General features: G+C 42.2%; 1 protein-coding gene across 1 annotated transcript in view; it reads left to right on the top strand.

The window, feature by feature from the left end:
* The first annotated feature begins 12,221 nt into the window (after positions 1–12,221).
* Positions 12,222–18,203, top strand: part of Rap1a (RAP1A, member of RAS oncogene family) — a 69,527-nt gene continuing 63,545 nt past the window's right edge. The window contains exon 1 of the mRNA XM_057793641.1: positions 12,222–12,338. The gene's annotated coding sequence lies outside the window, so the exon portion shown is untranslated. The remainder of the gene's footprint in view (positions 12,339–18,203) is intronic.

Genomic DNA, 18,203 nt, shown 5'->3' with positions numbered 1-18,203 from the left:
AAAACTGTCTTGAAAACAAAAACAAAACACGACAACAAACAACCAGAACTAAACCTGGCTCCACCTCTTTGGAAAGACTAAGCTCTTGTCATATTCCAGATTGAGGGGCCTTTTAGAGAAGTTAGCAGGGGAATGCTGTTTTCCTCTGGCAACAAGCAGCTGTGGAAACACTTCTATCACTGAACCTGGAAATGGCTTCTGTTCTTGCTTATCAGAGAATTACATCTACCCAACCGCTTCGCATTGCATCTTGGCTCTGCACAGCCCAGTCACACCACCTCCTCTCCACATCTCAAGCAAAGGCTGTGCCTCCCGGCACATATAGGGTCTGGAGGGCCAGCCGTGTTCTGTCCCTGATACTTGTATTAGGTACAGGAGAGATTATCAGGCGGCAACATTGTGTAAAAAAAAACAAAAAACAAAAAAAAAAAAATTGTGTTAAAAAAAAAATCTGTGTGGTGTGATAAGTTAAGACCAGGCCCTGTTTTCACTTTTCTGGCTGCCAATAGTTTTAGTGTAACAGCTGGGAGATGTGAGTTTTCCTTCTTGGCAGATTGGAGGAAGCTGTGAAACTTTGAGAAAGGAAGGCTGGCTACTCAGGGGTATTATTTACAGTAGTGGTATTTTCCAGAGCCAGCTCATCAGGACATCCAACACCTAGCATTTTGGGGCTTAAGGGCCTTAGGGAACTAAGGTCTTAAAAGGATCCATAGAATTCCTTCGAATTCATTTCCCTATCAATGCCTCACAGAGGAGCTGACCTCTGACACCTCACTTACAGACTTTCTTTTCCTGGTGAACCTGAGCTGCCGGTAAGATCAAGAAGGGGTTCTGGAAATCACTGCAGTCAGCAAATGAGCATTAGTAAGATACTTGCACGGGCTGCAATTGTGCTCATCTATTTTGGCAATTACAGTTCTTGAGGGGCTGAAAGGGGGGAACTGAGAAACCCTGCAACCCGAGGGAGGATGTCTATGAGAAACATGCACACCCTGGCTTTTCCCCTTCACACCACATGCCTAGGTTGCAGGAGGAAAGGGGAAAACTTGAGACATGCGTCACCTCTGCTTCTGACTATATTCAAAACCCAAAGCAGGCCTTTAATTGTATCCTATGTGTACCTAGAATATCATCATCATCATCATTGTCACTAAAACAGCTTTCTCTCTAATAGCAAATTCAAATTCTAATCTGTTTGAGAATTTGGCCCTTATTCTTTTTTATTGAACTCAAATACTAATCCCAGGCTGGGGAGATGGCACAGGGACAAAGCTCAAGGACCTGTGTAATTCTCCCAAAGCTATGTAAAGCTGAACTTTCATTCAAAACTATGTGACAGCATACATGTGTAACTGCAAAGCTTCCATGACGAGCTGAGAGGCAGAATAGTAGAATCCCTGAAGCTCATATCCAGCTAGCCTGGCACAGGTGACTGCAGACAACAGAGACCCTGCCTCCAACAATGCAGACATCGAGAAGTGAAACCTGAGGTTAACCTCTGCACACTCTGGCACATGTGTACATACACACACGCACGCACACGCGTGCACACACACACAGACAATTTGTTGAAACGACTCAATATTTCTTAAGCTTCTAGTCACTGATCCTTTCTTCTACCCGTCTCTTCCGTCTTTCTCCTGACTCACGCAGGTTGCTTTCCCCCTAGAATGCCAGCCAGCACTATGCTCTATGTAGCATAGCGTTCCCACGACATATGAATGCATGCACAGCTGTGACACAATGTACAGGTGCTGACTCATTAACTTTCAAAATTGTCCTCCAGTGCATTCCACAGCTGCCAGCTCTGCTCCCTTAGTCCACCATCCCTGCAATGCCCTGAAATTCCAAGCAATCCTTATGACCTCCCAACTCAAAATGACCAACCCTCTTGGTAAACCCTTCACACACACACCCCTTCTCCTTAGAACATAGCATACTCTGCTGTGTGAGTCTCGTTTGTTAGCAGCAAATACAAACGCAGAGCTCTGCATTCTTTGACTTTCATACCTCATGAATTTTCTATTTTCTTTATTTCTCTTTCTAGTATATTCTATCTTAGTTAATCTATAAGTAGCATAATCAAAAAAAGAAGCATAATCAGTAGAAACTCCGAAAAAAAATTCTGAATCTGGTTTGAATTGAGATATGCTTTTTTCAGCTCAAAATTAACGTCATAAGTTTACTGGCTGCGTTTTCCACTTTCTGGATCCTATTTGCAAGTTTAGTGTCTGGCTTAACATGCTATCAAAAGGACAGTTTTTAACCCCTTTTCTGATCTTACATCCTAACTCTATTCCACTACCGCCTCCCCATGCTGCTGTCTCAACACATATGTGTTTGCACACACACACACACACACAAGTACTGAAGATGAAGAATATGGATGGAGTCCTTCCTTGCATTCCCCTTAGGTTGTATCATTGTTTACAAGTTACTGGTCCTCATCCATAATTAGACATGTACAGAGTAGGGAGTTTCAGCTTAGCCATATAAAGCAGTGAGCTCCAGGTTCCTTCATGCTTGCACACACATATCCCTAAATGTGCACAGGTACACATGTGCTGGAGTGCATGAAGTAAATCTCTGGTGCTATTCCTTAGGAGCCCTCCACCTTGTTTTTTTGAAATGGGGTTTCTTATTGACACCTTGGGCTCCTTGGTTAGACTAGGCTGACTAGCCTTAGGGAACTAACTACCTGTCTCCACATCTGCAGTCCTTACAATCCATGGGTTCTATGGGTTGAACTCAGATTCTCCTGCTGGCATGGTAAGCATGTCTCTGACTGAGCCTTCTTTTAAACTCCTTGAATCTTTTTTAAAGACTGTCTGGCATCTTTCTATGAATCAATAGACTAATTCTAACAAGCATTTATTGAGTGCTAACTCTATACCCAATACTATAGTGTCTGAAATGATGGATTCTTTATTGATTCTTTGAGGCAAACATTGTTATTCTTACATACCAGAAAGCAAATATACAGAAGCATACAGTTGACTGACCCTGAGTAAGGAAACCCGGTTTCTAGAGTCTAAACCTACAGCTATTTCTATTGTACTATTTTGTGTGCTAATAGAATTCTATAAGCAAGAACTGGGGTGTTCTGCTCAAGTTGGTACTTTTTAAATGATTTGAAAAGTACAAACCCTACTGCAATGTCTCCACCCAAGAACTATCACTAGTACCTCTCTTTCTTTTCTTCTTTTAATTTTTTTTACTTATTTTGCCCTTCTTTCTCTTTTTCTTCCTTCCTTCCCTTCCTCCCCTCTTTCTTTCTTTCTTTCTTTCTTTCTTTCTTTCTTTCTTTCTTTCTTTCTTTCTTCCTTTCTTTCTTTTCCTGTTCTAGGGATGAAACCAAGGTCTTACACATGTTAGACAAACAAGCACAGTACTACTGAGCTATGTCCCCAGTCCTCTGACTTAAGACTTCCGTTTAGTAAACACTTTAAGAATATTTCACAAATATTTAACCAGATCTCTTGCTTGAGATTTGAATCATAGGACACCTTTAAAACTGAGCTCAGTCATTAACTATCAAGGGAGAACTAGGAAGCTTATTGATACTATTAGATATTGGCTGTGTGTTCCTTCTGGATAATGATAGTGAATCTAAAAGTCATATTAGTTTAGTTGAAAGCACCATGAAATCATGAGGGGGAAAAGTCTTTCATTCAGATCTTTTAAAAGGTATGTGGAATATAAATCCAAGTTTGAAAAGGTAGTTTGATTACCAGAACATTTACATTTGCTATAAAAGAAGCTAATATCTTTGGGCATTAATTATGTATCTGTTCTCATGTTAATATGGTCATTATTTAGTCTTATTAACAACTCTATAAGATCTATTTTATTCACAATTTATATGTAGAGAAACTGAAGCTCAGAAATGTTAAATAATCTGTTCAAGGTCACACGGCTAATAGGTGACAAAATTTGAACTCACAGTCCAGATGTTGCACGGTTAACCACCCTTCAGATTTACAGTCAAAATACCGAGTTATAATTGAATTTCAGATTTAAAAAAGAAATCTTAAGCATTACATGAAATGTATTTGTACAAAAAGTGTATTCATTTCTCCAGAAATGGAACTTTAACCAGGCCTCTTATGCTTTTCTTTGTGTTTCTACCAACCTTACCCCCAGTCTCCTGCCTACTGTAAGTTCCTCTGATTGGGATAGACTAATCGGTCCTTTGCATGAGCCTGCATTTTGCTACAGAGTAAATAATGCTAGGTACTTCTGTGAAGCTAGGCAAACCCTTTTGGATTCTGTTTCCCTCCATTTCTGGAGGGTTGGGTTGGCCTGGTGACTGTCCGTTCCCTGATAGTGCAAGCTTGTGTCTCCTGATAAGGGAGGCTTTGCTGACTCCTGGCACACTCTGCCCCCCTGCCTGCACTGGACTATCTCCCCAGTGGCCAGCTGTATCCTGCCTGTGGGTGCTCAGTACTAACCTCCATGTTCCTAGAATCCTTGACTCCCAGGAGCTCAGAACCCCATGGCTCTGTAGCTCTTTCTTACTAGGTAACCAGGAGGAAATGCAAATGACCCAATAGGCTGAAGCACAGGGGAAAGGATCTTGTGTGTAGAAATCTGTTGCCAAAAGTATATCAATAGGCAAAATATATGCCACCAAACAAGCAACACTTTATTTATTCAGTGCTGGGGATGGAACACAAGTTTTTGCACAACGCTTGAGCTATATCCCAGCCCAATAAAGGGCTCTGACTTGCCTGTGTGTGCCTATCATTCTGTACATCATGCACCTGCCTTCCTGCCTTCTGACATCACCCAGATAAAGCAGCTGAAGAAACAGGCACTGTTATTATTTATTTAGCGCTATTTCACATAAAAGTCTATGCGACAAAGCTTCTGACTACTACTGTGAAGGGTTTATTTATTTTATATTATTTTAAGGCAGACTTTCATGCAGCCCAGACTAGCTGCAAAGTTGCATGGAGCTAAGGATGATTTAGAACTGCTTATTTCTCCTGTCTAATCTCCAGGACTGTGATTAGGGGTGTATGTCACCACATTTGGCTTGAGAATAGCCTGCTCTTAATAGCTACCCAGAAGTCAAATGCTTTGCCCTTCGAGATCACACACAATGTACTTTGAAAAGGAAAAAACCCCACAAGAGACTGGGAACGTAATTTATTTTTATTATCTTTGAATAATGTGGTTACAAAGCTATACATCTCAACGTACAGACTTTGGGGCTGGTTAATTTCAGTGTGTGACTTCTGTTGTTATTGTTGTTACTTGCTTGCAAGATTTTTACAATAAAGTTTATGTGAAAGGTAGTGCAGATGACTGAGAAGAATGTCTATACCCAAGCCTGGATATTTATAGAATTACCTTTAACGTGAAGATTTTTAAAATCTCTCGTCAAGGGGCTGGAGAGATGGCTCAGTGGTTAAGAGCACTGACTGCTCTTCCAAAGGACCCAGGTTCAATTCCCAGCACCCACATGGCAGCTCACAACTGTGTGAAGATCCAGTTGCAGGGGATCTGACACCTTCACACCAATGCATATAAAATAAAGTTAAATAGACCATAAAAAAATAGGAAAAATCTTTTGTCAAATAGCATGAATTTTTATGACATCAAAATGAAATATCAATGATAATATGTGTTATGACATAAAAATGACATTTTGTCATTATATGTAATTTTCTATGAACAGCACTTTATATGTTTCTTTTAGTTTTTAAGCCAGATGTGGTGACACTCACCTTTAATCCCAGTATTCGGGTATTTGAGGCCAGCCTGGTCTACACAGCCAGTTCCAGGACAGCCAGGACTACATAATAGAGATACTGTCTTTAAAAGAAAGAAAGAAAAAAAGACATATTTCTCTTAGATTTTATTGAAAAAGTGTTTTGCATATCTCAGTTTTTACTAAGGCCCTGTGAAATTTTGAACTGAGTTTTTACGAGGCTAAGGCACCTGTCCAAAGCCACACAGTTGGTCAGTGACAGACTGCATTTAAACCTGTGTCACCTCCTTCCAGGAACCACACACGTAATTACTGCTCGAGGATGCTTCAGTAGCAGAAGAGCCGTAGCTACAGCTTCTGCACCAAAGAAGCAGTTTTTAGAAACCCCGTGTGTTGCTGACTTGTCTTTCGAAGGCATGACCCATTCTCCAAGGGAGGAGCAGGTGGGCGGTGAATGGCCTGGGTAAGATTAAATTAGATGCTGTGACTGGAATACAGCCTTCCCCCTTGTGACTCACGGCTTGAGCTGGACAACACCTGAACTGATTTGTGGCCAGGTTCAACCACAGAGGCCCACGGACCACTTGCTTGCATGTCACAGCTGTGTCGCATTGCTGATAAAGGATTCTAAATGCTTACTCATTTCTTTACACAAAAATTAATCAAGGCTCCCTAACAATAAACAATTTGTGGATGAGTAACAATCTGTGGAACACATATTAAGTGTGCGACTATATATACAATTATTATCACACAATCAAAATTGTCCCCTGACTAGTGAATTAGCTGGCTGATAGTCTCCCCCATTTTCTCCATATAAGAATATATGGTCTTGAGTTTTTAAAATTAGATTATTTTATGTGCATGAGTGTTTTGCCTGCATGTGTGTATGTACACCCTGTGCGTGCCTGGTACCATGGAGAACAGGAGAGGGTATCAGATCCCTTGGAGCTGGATGGAGTAACAGATGGTTGGGAAGTGCCATTTGGGTGCTGGGAATTAAACCCAGCTCCTCTGTAAGAGCAATAAATGCTGTAAACTGAGGAGTCATCCCTCCCACTCCTTGAATATTTACCGAGAAAACGGAAATGAACTAAACAGATCAAGTTGCTTCCTTTAGGGAATTTACATTTTTAATCACCAGAGTTTCGATGGCTTAAGCTTCAGGTCTTGTTAAAATAACTCACTCTACACATCTTGGCAATTCACTCAATCCCTCTGAACAAATTTTTCCGTTTGGAAAATGAACCCAAAACTATCTATTTGGTATGGTTAATCATCAGATTAAATTAGTTGTAGCCTACCAATGCCAGGTCATAATTTTTGAGTATCAGTACCATATCTTTATATTCTTGGCAATAAGCACAAGTCCTTAGCAAACACACTCCTCAGTTTAGGGTAGATGAGTGGATGTGGATGAGGTCCTATATGTGTGGACAACATTTTGTCTATAAAAGTTAACCTGGGGGGCTGGAGAGTTGGCTCAGTGGTTAACAGCATTGCCTGCTCTTCCAAAGGTCCTGAGTTCAATTCCCAGCAACCACATGGTGGCTCACAACCATCTGAAATGAGATCTGATGCCCTCTTCTGGCCTACAGGCGGACACACAGAAAGAATATTGTATACATAATAAATAAATAAATAAATAAATAAATAAATAAATATTAACCTGGGGCTGGGGCATGTCAGTGGTATAGTACTTTCCTGGTACGCACCTAGTCATTAGTTTGATCCAAAGCCCAGAATTTACTTAGTAAAGTATTATACTTACTTTTCAGTTGTTTAAAATCCAACACAGAACCAGAAAAAGTGCAAGAAATATTCCTGAACATATGCAATTCTACTTGTGTTTCTGAGAGTTCAAGCTGTAAAAACACACTTTGTAAACACGCAGAAGATGAAAGGCTCTTTCTAGAGATCTGTGTAGCACAGTCTTCATGCTTCTTAAAGGTCTTTTCCAGAAGTTGGTCCTCGACAAAGCTACACTGGTCCTGTTAGGACTCAGCATAATCAGGCTCTCTAGGGTTACAAGCTATAACTGCATTGTAAAAGCATGCTAGGTTTGGGAAGCATTTGGAAGAACTTCTCAGCCAGTAATAACATGAAAACAAATAATTTCATACTGCCAAATTCACTTAGGGTGTAAAGACATTCTCTCTGAGAGTTGTGGTGTTACTGGCGGAGCTCGAAGGGAGTGCAATTATTCTTCATGTTTCAGGAAAGCATGTAACACACTCAATGGCCTTTTGAGCCGTACTTCATTCCACAAGATACAAGACTCACACTGCTGTGAATACTAACTTCACTCAACAGAGTGATATTCAGTAGCAAGACAAAGAAAAGAAAATAAAAATGCAAAATATACCCCAAGGCAGCTCTAGATGCCGTAGTGAGATACAAACTGAAAAGGACAGAGAAACTTCCTAGGTAAGAAAAGTCCTTCAGTTAGGAGCTGCAGTGTGAGACAGACTTAGGGCTGGTACAAGGGTTGGGAAGCACCAGAAACAGGCAGAGATGCGGTTGAAAAGTTAGGAGGAATTATAGCTCGCAACACATGTACTAGTGAAGTGGGTAAAAACGCTGGAGATGTATGAGTGACTAAGTGTTGGATTGTGTAGTTTGTACTTAATTTAGTGTTGAGCTAGTGAAACCTTTTAAAATGGAGTGTGGGTCATGATTTGACTATTACTTGGGATGATGTTTCTGTAAGAAAACAAGACTGGAAGAAAAACAATTGAGCAGGAGACCAAAAAGAGAGTACACGCAACAAGAATCTAGACCAGAGGTAATCAATATCCAATCAAGGGTGATGGTGATAGAGCTGGCAGATGGGAGAGCTACGGGCTAGGAAGTATCTATTCCTGGGCTGAGCAATATAGCAGCCTCTAGCCATATGCAGCTATATAAATATAAATCTAATTAAATTTAAGTCAGATTTAAAGTACAGCTCCTCAGTCACATGGTCACATTTTAAGTATTTAGTCGCTACTGAGGATTATGCAGATAAAGAACAGTGTAGGTCAGGAGTGAAGACCCAAACCTGTAAACCTAGCCCTTGAGAGGGGGAGGCAGAATGACTTCCCTAAGTTTGGGGCTAGTCTGGACTACACAGCAAGTACCAAGCCAGCTAGAGCTACAAAACAAGATCTGGTTTCAAAGCAAAATAACAGCAGCAAAAAATAATATTAAATATAAATAACATTGCCATCAAGACAGAAGAGTAATTTCCGTCCTGGCAGAGCATTCTATTGGACAGTGCAGATTGCTTCGAGGGTGATTGGCATAAAGATAAAGATGAGGGATTAGAGGACACCAAGGCTTGATGTCTTGGTGACTGAGGAAGGTGGTGACAGGAGTAGCCAATGGGAAGACAGGTGGACCTACCAGATACTTCACACCTGTCAGACTCTAGGGACAATAAATGAGCCCTAGGTGCAAGGAATGTTAAGCGTCCAGTGGGTCTCCCAAAGCTTTGTATGGGAGCCCCAGTGGAGCAGGCTGGCTTATTCCTCCCTGTGCTCACTGTCTCCCAGGACTGTGGCGCTTCCGATGCTTATGAGTGTGAGGTCCGTTCCTCAGCCCTACCAGGTCAGTGTCTGACACAACCTACGACGAAGACAGGAGCCCGAAGACTGTGCCATTTCTGAAGCTTTTCTGTGCCAGTCTGAACCCTCTTCACAGACACGTCATACTTCCTTTCCCCCGGTTGCCTCGCTCACTTCTGCTTGATCTAGGAAAGTCCCCTCACCCTCACTTATTCGATTGCTTCCTCTGGAAAGATTCCTTCCCACAGGGGTCACTGCTTTTTACTTGACCTCCTTTCTTTCTCAAGTTAGGTTTCAGAGTCTCTCAACCACTCTCTTACCTACCCCTCATCTCTGTCTCAGTGTCTTTCGTCAGCAATGGAGGGTGCCTTTTTGAGTGACCTTGATCTAGACATATAGCCACCAACTTAAGAGCGAGGAGTAAGAGAAAGGTACACACACCAGCTCTTACCTCATTCATCCATCTGTCAGCAGCCAACACAGACAGTACTTAGTACAAACTGGGAAAATGTACACGTGAGGAGTGGGTAGGTGTGTGTGTGTCTCTGTGTGTGTGTGGTGTGTGTTGCACAGAGGATTGACAAAAGGTACCACTCCTAAAGGAGAACAATTAGAAAAGTGTCCTTTCCCCAAAACTGAATTGAGTGCTGGGTACTCAGCTTGGTGGGCAAAACAAGGACTAGACTTTAGCTCTCACTGGTCCCCTCTGCTCTGCAGGGTCCTGTGCCCACCACAAATATTCATCCATGCTAACCTACATCTGCACTGGTGTTCTGTGCTTTTGTGGCAAATTGACCGTGCTGTCCTTGCTCCTATCCACAGCCAGCTCCTTCAGCACTATGCTTCTTAGTTCCTGTCTTTCTCTAGCTGTCTCCTCTCGTCTCTTCTGTACTGTAACTTTACTTTTCTAAAGACCATCCCAACGCCACAAGGGAGCAGCTCCACTTTAAGACAGCCTCCTTGGATCCCCTTTCCCTTCCCCTTCCTGCTGCTGCCTGTTTCTCAATTGCTAGGCTCAACAACCTCTCAGAGAGCTCTGTCTTCCTTGCCTCCCACTCTCACAGAAAGGCCTAGGCAGACAAGTTCCCATATGATCACACTGAGAGGGTTTTCATCAAGCCCTCAGCAACCTTCATCAGGCCAGACTCAGCCAATGGGTAAACTCCTAACTCTTGGCTAGGAATGTGGCTCAGTGGCAGAGCTTGTGGAGCACATGCAAGTCAGGGTGGTGGGGGTGAGGATTGTGCTGCTGGGGCTGGAGACTGAGACTTGGGTGTCTCCTTAGCTATTTCAGCAGTAGGCGATGGGACTAACTATTCCCTCCTTCCTACTATGATTCTGTCCTTCCTTCCTTGGTGTTCCTTTAACCCGACTGCCAGCTCCGTGTCTCTTTAACCTCCACTTCTGCAGTGTCTCTTGGTCCTCTCTTCCAGCTACACACCCTCCTTAGGGGAGTTTATGCAAACCTGAGGCTCTATGTCCTGGTATACCTCAAGTTTATATCTCCAGATTCATAACTCCCGCTGTTTATTCAGTACATCCACTTGGATGGAAAACAGGCAAAATGGAAGATTTTTTTTAAAAGATTTATTTATTTTTATTTTATGTATATGGGTGTTTTGCCTGTATGGAGGTAGGTATGGTATACCACAAGCATGCAGTGCCCACAGAGGCCAGAAGAGGACATCAGATCCCATCAGAGTTATAGCCTGTTGTTAGCAGCCATGTGGGTGCTGGGAACCCAGCCCGGAGTAACTTCTGCAAGAGGAACAAGTGCCCAGCATCATTGAGCTTTCTCCAGATCCCTAAAATAGAAATCCTGATTCCTCCTTTTGGTTGGCTCTTACCATATCTTCTCTCCCACTAAATGACACCAGCCAACAGCCCCTGAATCTAAGAGTCATCCACAATCTTTTTGTTCTTCCCACTGCCTTCTCAAGCCCAACTCCAACATGATTCAAATGTATTTAAGAAAACAAAAATAAACAAAATCTAAAATAAAGGAACACCCTGCACTCTGCTGCCACTCTGACACCAACAGTCTCTTACTACGCCCCCCCCACCCCCGTACATTTGTGCTTCTATTGTGCATTTCACACACACACACACACACACACACACACACATACACGAGACTCACTCTAGTCCCCAAAGGGCCTGGAACACACTGTGGAGTCCAGGCTAAACCTCAAATTTGTGGCAATCCACCTGCTCCACTCTTCCCAATACTGGGATTACAGGAGTGAGCCACCACACCCTGCATAATGCTAACCTCTGAAAACGTGAACTAGACGTAGTCGTTTCTGGGCCCACCCTCTCCTCAGGGCTTCCTGTTGCCATTACAATAGTTCTGGACAATCGCGCACCCGTCTAAGAGTCTCACTGCTCTGCTCTTTGACCACAGACCCTGTTCATCCATCCTTCCACTTGCCTTTTGCCATGCATGCAATATGGCGGACACATCTCCACCTCTGGGTTTATGGCTGATTTTCTCTCATCCTGGAAGGGCTGTTCCTCTCATCCGGCCCCTGGATTTGCTAGACTTGTTTCTTCACAGCATGAGCAAAAGTGTGCAAAGCTCTCTCTGGTGACCTGCGATTTTTGTTACTTGCTTATTGTTCGTGTTGCCTCTCCTAGCTCAGAAGAATGAAAGCTCTAGAAGGTGATTTTCCCTATATATTCCTAGAACAGCAACAGACCCCTATTTGGTGCTCAACTAGTAACTATCAAGTGATTGCATCCCCTCAAAATTTTCCTCTCTCTGAATTTTTTCGTCCTTCTTCATTTCAATTTTGGACTTAACCACCTCCCCTATGGCGAGGCCCCAGTTCTCTATACGTTATTCCACTGCAGTCCTCACCCTTTGAAGCACGGCTCCTTTAAATAGACTCGGGAAACGCGGCCGGGAAGGCGGAGCACGGACTTGGGGGCGGGGCCTGCGTGCTGCGTGCGTGCGCGTTCCGGAGGCGCCGCCGCCGCTCCCGAGGCCGCTGCCGCTGCCGCCGCCGCGCAGAGCCGGAGCCCGAGCCGCGGCCGAGAGGAGGGAGGAGGAGGTGGAGGAGGCGCCGGGCCGCGGGGTGAGTGCGGGGCACAAATGGGGGGGCGCGGGCTGGCCGCACCTCGGTGGCCTCTTCACAGCCGCCCGCGAGTCCGGGGCGGTGGCCGGGGGCCTGGCGGGCGGGAGGGGCCGCGGCTGGAGGCCGGAGCCAGCCACGCCCGCGAACCGAGGCGGCCCGGCTGGGCCTGCGGGACCGGGCGCAAGGGGCGGGCCGCGAGAGGGGACGCGTGTCCGCGCCCGCTCCGAGGTGTTGTCCCCGCGGCCGGGGAAGTGCAGTGCCTTCCGTGCGGCCTTTGCCCCGCCGCCGAGCGCTGACACCTCCGCGTCCCAGTCCGCCGCCAGCCGGGTTCCCGCCCTCCCTGCCCTCTGTCTTCTGCGGCTTGCCATGTGTTCGCCTTTGCAGCGTTGCCCTCCGCTCTGGTTTCTGCTGCCTCCCTTGAATTTTGTCATCGTAGAGGCCACGGTGTGATTCTTGTCTTCCTTCCGTCGAGGGTGTGTGAGGAGTGTCGGGGTGGTGGGATTGTGACTTGTCTCCTCACTCAGAAAGTTAAGGACAGTGGCTTCTGCTGAATTGTGTAATTTGCTGTTGGAAGGAGAAGAGCGAGGCAGAACACTTGTGCCTAAAAAAACAAAAATCCAAAAAAACCCGAGATTTCCTCACAGGATGGAAAACCAGAGTTTAGGGAACCTTTGATCCCTTGGAAAAAGAGCCAGCGTTGAGGAACGTTGGGAAGGGAAAATCATTTTGTCGCTGCTTTGAAGGAAGTACTGTGTAAGAAATGGAATAAAAGGGCAGGGGGTTAATGGGCCAAGCGTTACAGGTACCAGCCACCGTTTTCTGCTTCTTGGGTGGCAGAAGATCCGTTCTGTTTTCAGTAGAGTCGGAGTGTCGACCCTCTAAATGAACCAGGGTAGTTTGCCTTCCAAAGCAGCCAATTACCAGAGATGATGCTGGAAACAGGATTTGGAAACTTTCTTTACAGAGTTTCCTGTCAGAATGTGTGGGGGTGGGTATGCCTCTGAGCGGTTTCTCTTTTCGTTTGATGTAACTGATTTCTGCAACACTTTGATACAGTAAGTGCTCGATCAGGCCCCAGACTCCTTTCTGTCTTTATGCTTTTCCGCAATACTTTGTTTCAGAATTAAATGTATATTGTTGAATATTCTTTTTTAGTGTGGTGTTTCAGTGACTCTCGTTTAGCTTCCTTGCCTCTTCAAATTCTGGGATGATTGTGTTCATTATCAACGATTAGATGTGTTCCAAAATTTGTTGAATGAATTGAGTGGTTCGGTTCGTGCTTGATTTACATACATTTCATATCTTTTTGAGAGGTACCTTTCAGTTAAATGTTGCATTTCCCTTCCATTATATAAAAATGTTATTCATAATCTTTTCCAGGCCGCTGATACTTTTGAGACTATGGTGAAATATATGAACTCTTTCTTTGCCCAGGAAAAACAAAATAGACATTTTTGCGCAAAATTTTGCATTCAGTTTCTGGACTCCTCTAAATTCACCAGTATTTTAAAATAAGTTATATTTATTTTAAAAGTGAACTGAAGTCCCAGATATTCAGTTTCTCATTAGAACTTTTTAAAAGTGCACACTTTTTTGGTGGCCTTTGGATGTGATTGTGTCTTGACCTTAAATTCTGGGGATCTGGGAATAAGGTTTAAGAGTGATTGTTCTTACAATTTTATGGGGGAAGTTCTCAGTAACTACTACCCCTCAAACAGGTTTCATGTATAGCTCAATATAGCTGAGGAAGACCTTGAACTTGTGATTTTCTTGCCTCTTCGAGTGCTTGGATAGGTGTTTGCTTCCATGCCTGGTTTATGTGGTGCTGAGGATCAAACCCAGTTCATACATGGTAGATAATCGATCTGTTAGCAGTCATTTTGTTTGTAGTACTGGGAATCTAACTTGGAATCTCAAGCATAGTTATTTGGCAAGCACTTTACCACTGAGCTGTGTCCCCAGCCCTAGCCAGCAGTCATTTTAAAACCAATACTCCCTAGTATCTTTTGGCCCTTAAAATTATAAGCATGAATAATCAGGCTTTTACTTGTACAGTGTACTTTTTAGTAATATGAGAATTTTAAAACCAAATGGTTTCTCTTTCTTTCAAGCTTGTTAGTATACATGGTTTTCATGTAGTTAAAATTCTAAAGACCTGCAATATTAATTTGGTAAGCAGATATACTGTGTGGATAAAAAAGTTCTTGCTGTCATCCCTTCGGTCATGAGGGATAGACCATGACCGAGTAAATGTAGTGTTAGGTGATAGAGCTGTGTGGAAGAGTGAGGACCGGTTTGGACTGGAGAAAAACACTGCCAGGGAAGACTTAAGACCAGAGCAGAGATCTGAAAGGAAGTGTGGGGTGTGTACTCCCTTGTGTTAAAAAAGATCACAGGAAGAGAGGCCTTCTAGTGCAGACTCCAGAGTGTACATGACCTTTCTGAGAACAGCTAGTATGGTCTAAGAACAGTAAACAGAGAGAAAGAGGCCTTGCGGCGGCCCTTTTAAAACCTTGGATCCCATAGTAAATCTTTTGGATTTTACTTTGAATGAGATGGGGAACTCTTGGAGTAGAAGAGAGACCTGATCTGACCTAATTTTGTAAACATCATTCTCACTATTGTGTGGAAGTCTGCTTGGGTTGGGGAAAATCAAGAAAAACGTGCAGGGCATTGAACCCAGGTCCTTATACTTGTTAAGTAAGTGCTCAATAACCAAGCTACATCCTGCCCTTATGTCTTCATTTCAAACTTTTAACCATTTGAAACAATCCATCTTCTTTCTGTTGGGCATGTAGTAGGTATCTTCCCGTCTTCATTAAGACAGCAGTGAAATTTTACAGCAGTCTAAGCATTTTTTTTCATTTTGGAATATTTCCTTGTGATGTATTTCTAAAAGGATCACAATATATGAATAGACTCATCTGGTATATGTCTAAATTGCCTTTAAAGAGTTGGTTATCCTAGTTTCAACAGCCATGGTTGTTGAGTGTAAGTTTTATGACAATTTCTGGTTTTCATTGGGTGTTCTTAACACAAGCAGTTGTTTTGGTCGCCAAATGAGATCTTTTAGACAGATTGAATTTAGCTCACCTCACTCTTCAGCTTTTAACTACCCAGTGCTAATTGTTAGGGATACAGGTAAATTAGAGGGCCTTTGCTCTCAGGGAGCTTTTACATTCTGCTGTGTTTCATAAAAATCTAATAGTGAAATGACTGTGAGTGTTGCCAGTGTTTTCTGTGGCTGTGAACTTTGCTAGTGGATGTTGATAGTCTCCTACAAAATAAGCACTTAGTTGTTCATAAGGAGTTTTTGACCTCTGTTATTATGTTTTAATGATATTTTAGAATCTTATATGTTTGACAATAAGTTACACCAAGTAGTTCTTAGTTAAGAGCAATTGAAATTTTAAATTGTAGTGTGCTGACATTTTGTTTAGGTTTAACAAGAGGATGATACCACTGTTTTCATAGAAAATTATACCACCAAGACTTTGTTTAGCATTTCTGGCTCTGGGATCTAGATGGCTTGACTTGGCCTGACAAAGCTGTGACATCTGTAAAGGAGGGAGAACAGCTGAGTCCCCAGGAAGCACCTAGCACTGTGGCGTGTGCTAGAGAGCCAGGGGGTGTTCACCAAAGCTCAGTTTTCAAGGATCCTGACTCCAAACAGCTCTTGTTTTAGATGTCAATATGAATAATTTGTATAAAGCATTTATATTTATTATTGTGATACATTTAAATTGTGAATATAAACTTACTTCCTTCCAATGTTCTTTTTCAAATTAAGCTAATCATTTATGAAAAGTTACTGCATAGTTCAAGTATTTTATGCACATTTCATTGTCATGGAATTACTATATTACTTAATGTACTTTTTATCTTGTAGAAAATACTAGCATTAAATAGAAATATTTAAGCTTTCATATGTTAACGAGAGGAACTTGAAGCATCCTTTGTGTGGTGATCACAAGGAATAATTTTATGTACCTTTTAATATTCCATATACTTTAGATAATTCACATTTTGAGGGTTTTTTTTTTTTGGTAGTATTAGTTATGGGTTTGTAGTGAGTGATTATGGCCTCTCTCCCTGAGCATTTGATTTTGAGATGACTGGCTAATTTATTTCCAAGTTAAATGATCCTGATGAGAACTGAGCCTGTAATGTTAACTTTCTTCGTTATTATGATCAGCAAAGCAGTTCAGCAAAGAACTGTGCCATGCTCTCATTTCTGCTGAAAATAGGCCTTTCTGAGCAAGGGAGGATACATCGTGCACCCATACCTGCACCAGTGGAAAAGGGGAAGTTGTGTGATTATTTAAGGTAAAACTGAAACAAGAAATGGTGTACTTTTATAAAAGGAATAAAAATAGTCCTTTTAGTATTATTTTCAGAAGTACCTGATGCACACCTGGGAAATTAGCTTGTTTTAGGAAGTAAACTTGAATTATTGTACAAAGGAATGGCTTTTTAAGAGTCCTTAATTTATTTAGGGCATGCAAATTTATCATAGATAAATCTGAAAGCATTTAATTTTGCCAGTTTTGTATCTTTAGCTTATTTAGTTCACATTGATAGGGAGTGATTCAAATTGTGAGGTAGCAAAATTAACAAAACTTAAAAGTGTATAAGTCATATGTTTGGTTTCGGGACATAATAAAATTTAGACACTTCCTGATATATTAAAGTACAAATAACTAGTAAAAGATGCTTTTGAATTAGTTAGCACTTTTGCTAACTCACTTTGAATTCACATGTATGTATCAAACATGTTACTTATCAGTCTTTAAAATTTTTTATGTGCCGGGCGGTGGTGGCACACATCTTTAATCCCAGCACTCGGGAGGCAGAGGCAGGAGGATCTCGGTGAGTTCGAGGCCAGCCTGGTCTAGAAGAGCTAGTTCCAGGACAGGAACCAAAAAGCTACAGAGAAACCATGTCTCGAAAATCCAAAAAAAAAAAAAAAAAAAAAAAAAATTATGTATGTTTGTATTTTTGCCTCAGTGTATGTTGTGAACCATGTGTGTGCCTGATTCCCAAGGGAGTCAGAAAGGTGTCTCTCCCCAGGACTGGAGTTGTAGTTGGTTGTGAGCCATCATGTAGGTGCTAGGAATTGAACCTGGGCTCTCTGGAAGAGCAGTGTTCTGTCCCTTATTCATGATTTTTTTGCATTACTGTTTTATACCAACTTACTGTACATGTGAAAAAAATAATTTTGCTCAGGATAAGATTGTGCTTTAGCTTTCAAAGCAACACTGTAGAAGTTAGAGAACTGATGCAGCTGTTGAACAAAACCACAATAGCATTGGCACTGTATTTCTCGTAATATTTTAAATTCATTTATAAATAAAATTCATTCTGTTCCAGACGGGTTAGTGTTATTATGCAACATAATTGTTTTAATAGTTGACATTTTTTACTAATTTTACAATTACATGTAAAATTACTAGATATGTTTGGAATTATCCTTCAAGTTTGAATATAAAAGTATTGTATACTTACATTAACAGACCCATTTGGCCATTGAACCAATGTTTTAAATTAACTTTTTAAAAGTGTATCTTATTTTATATTTATGAGTGTTTTGCCTGCATGTACGTCTGTACTCCAGACGGATGTCAGGTGGAGTAAGCTAGAAGAGGTTGTTAGGTCCCCTGGAATTGGAGTGATGGGTGATTAATACCCACCACATGGGTGCTAGGAGCTGAACCCAGGCTCTCTGGGAGGGCAGTCAGTATTCTTAACCTCTCAGCTATCACCAGCCCCTGGAATGTTTTATTACCTATATTTGTGATCTCATGTGTGTTATGCATATGCCATGATGCATGTGTGGAGGTCAGAGGACAACTTGTAGGAGTTGGT

Source organism: Chionomys nivalis, chromosome 18 (assembly GCF_950005125.1).
Source record: "Chionomys nivalis chromosome 18, mChiNiv1.1, whole genome shotgun sequence".
NCBI lineage: Eukaryota > Metazoa > Chordata > Mammalia > Rodentia > Cricetidae > Chionomys > Chionomys nivalis.
The sequence above is the reverse complement of the archived record's forward strand: the minus strand, read 5'-3'. Positions and strand labels throughout refer to the sequence as shown.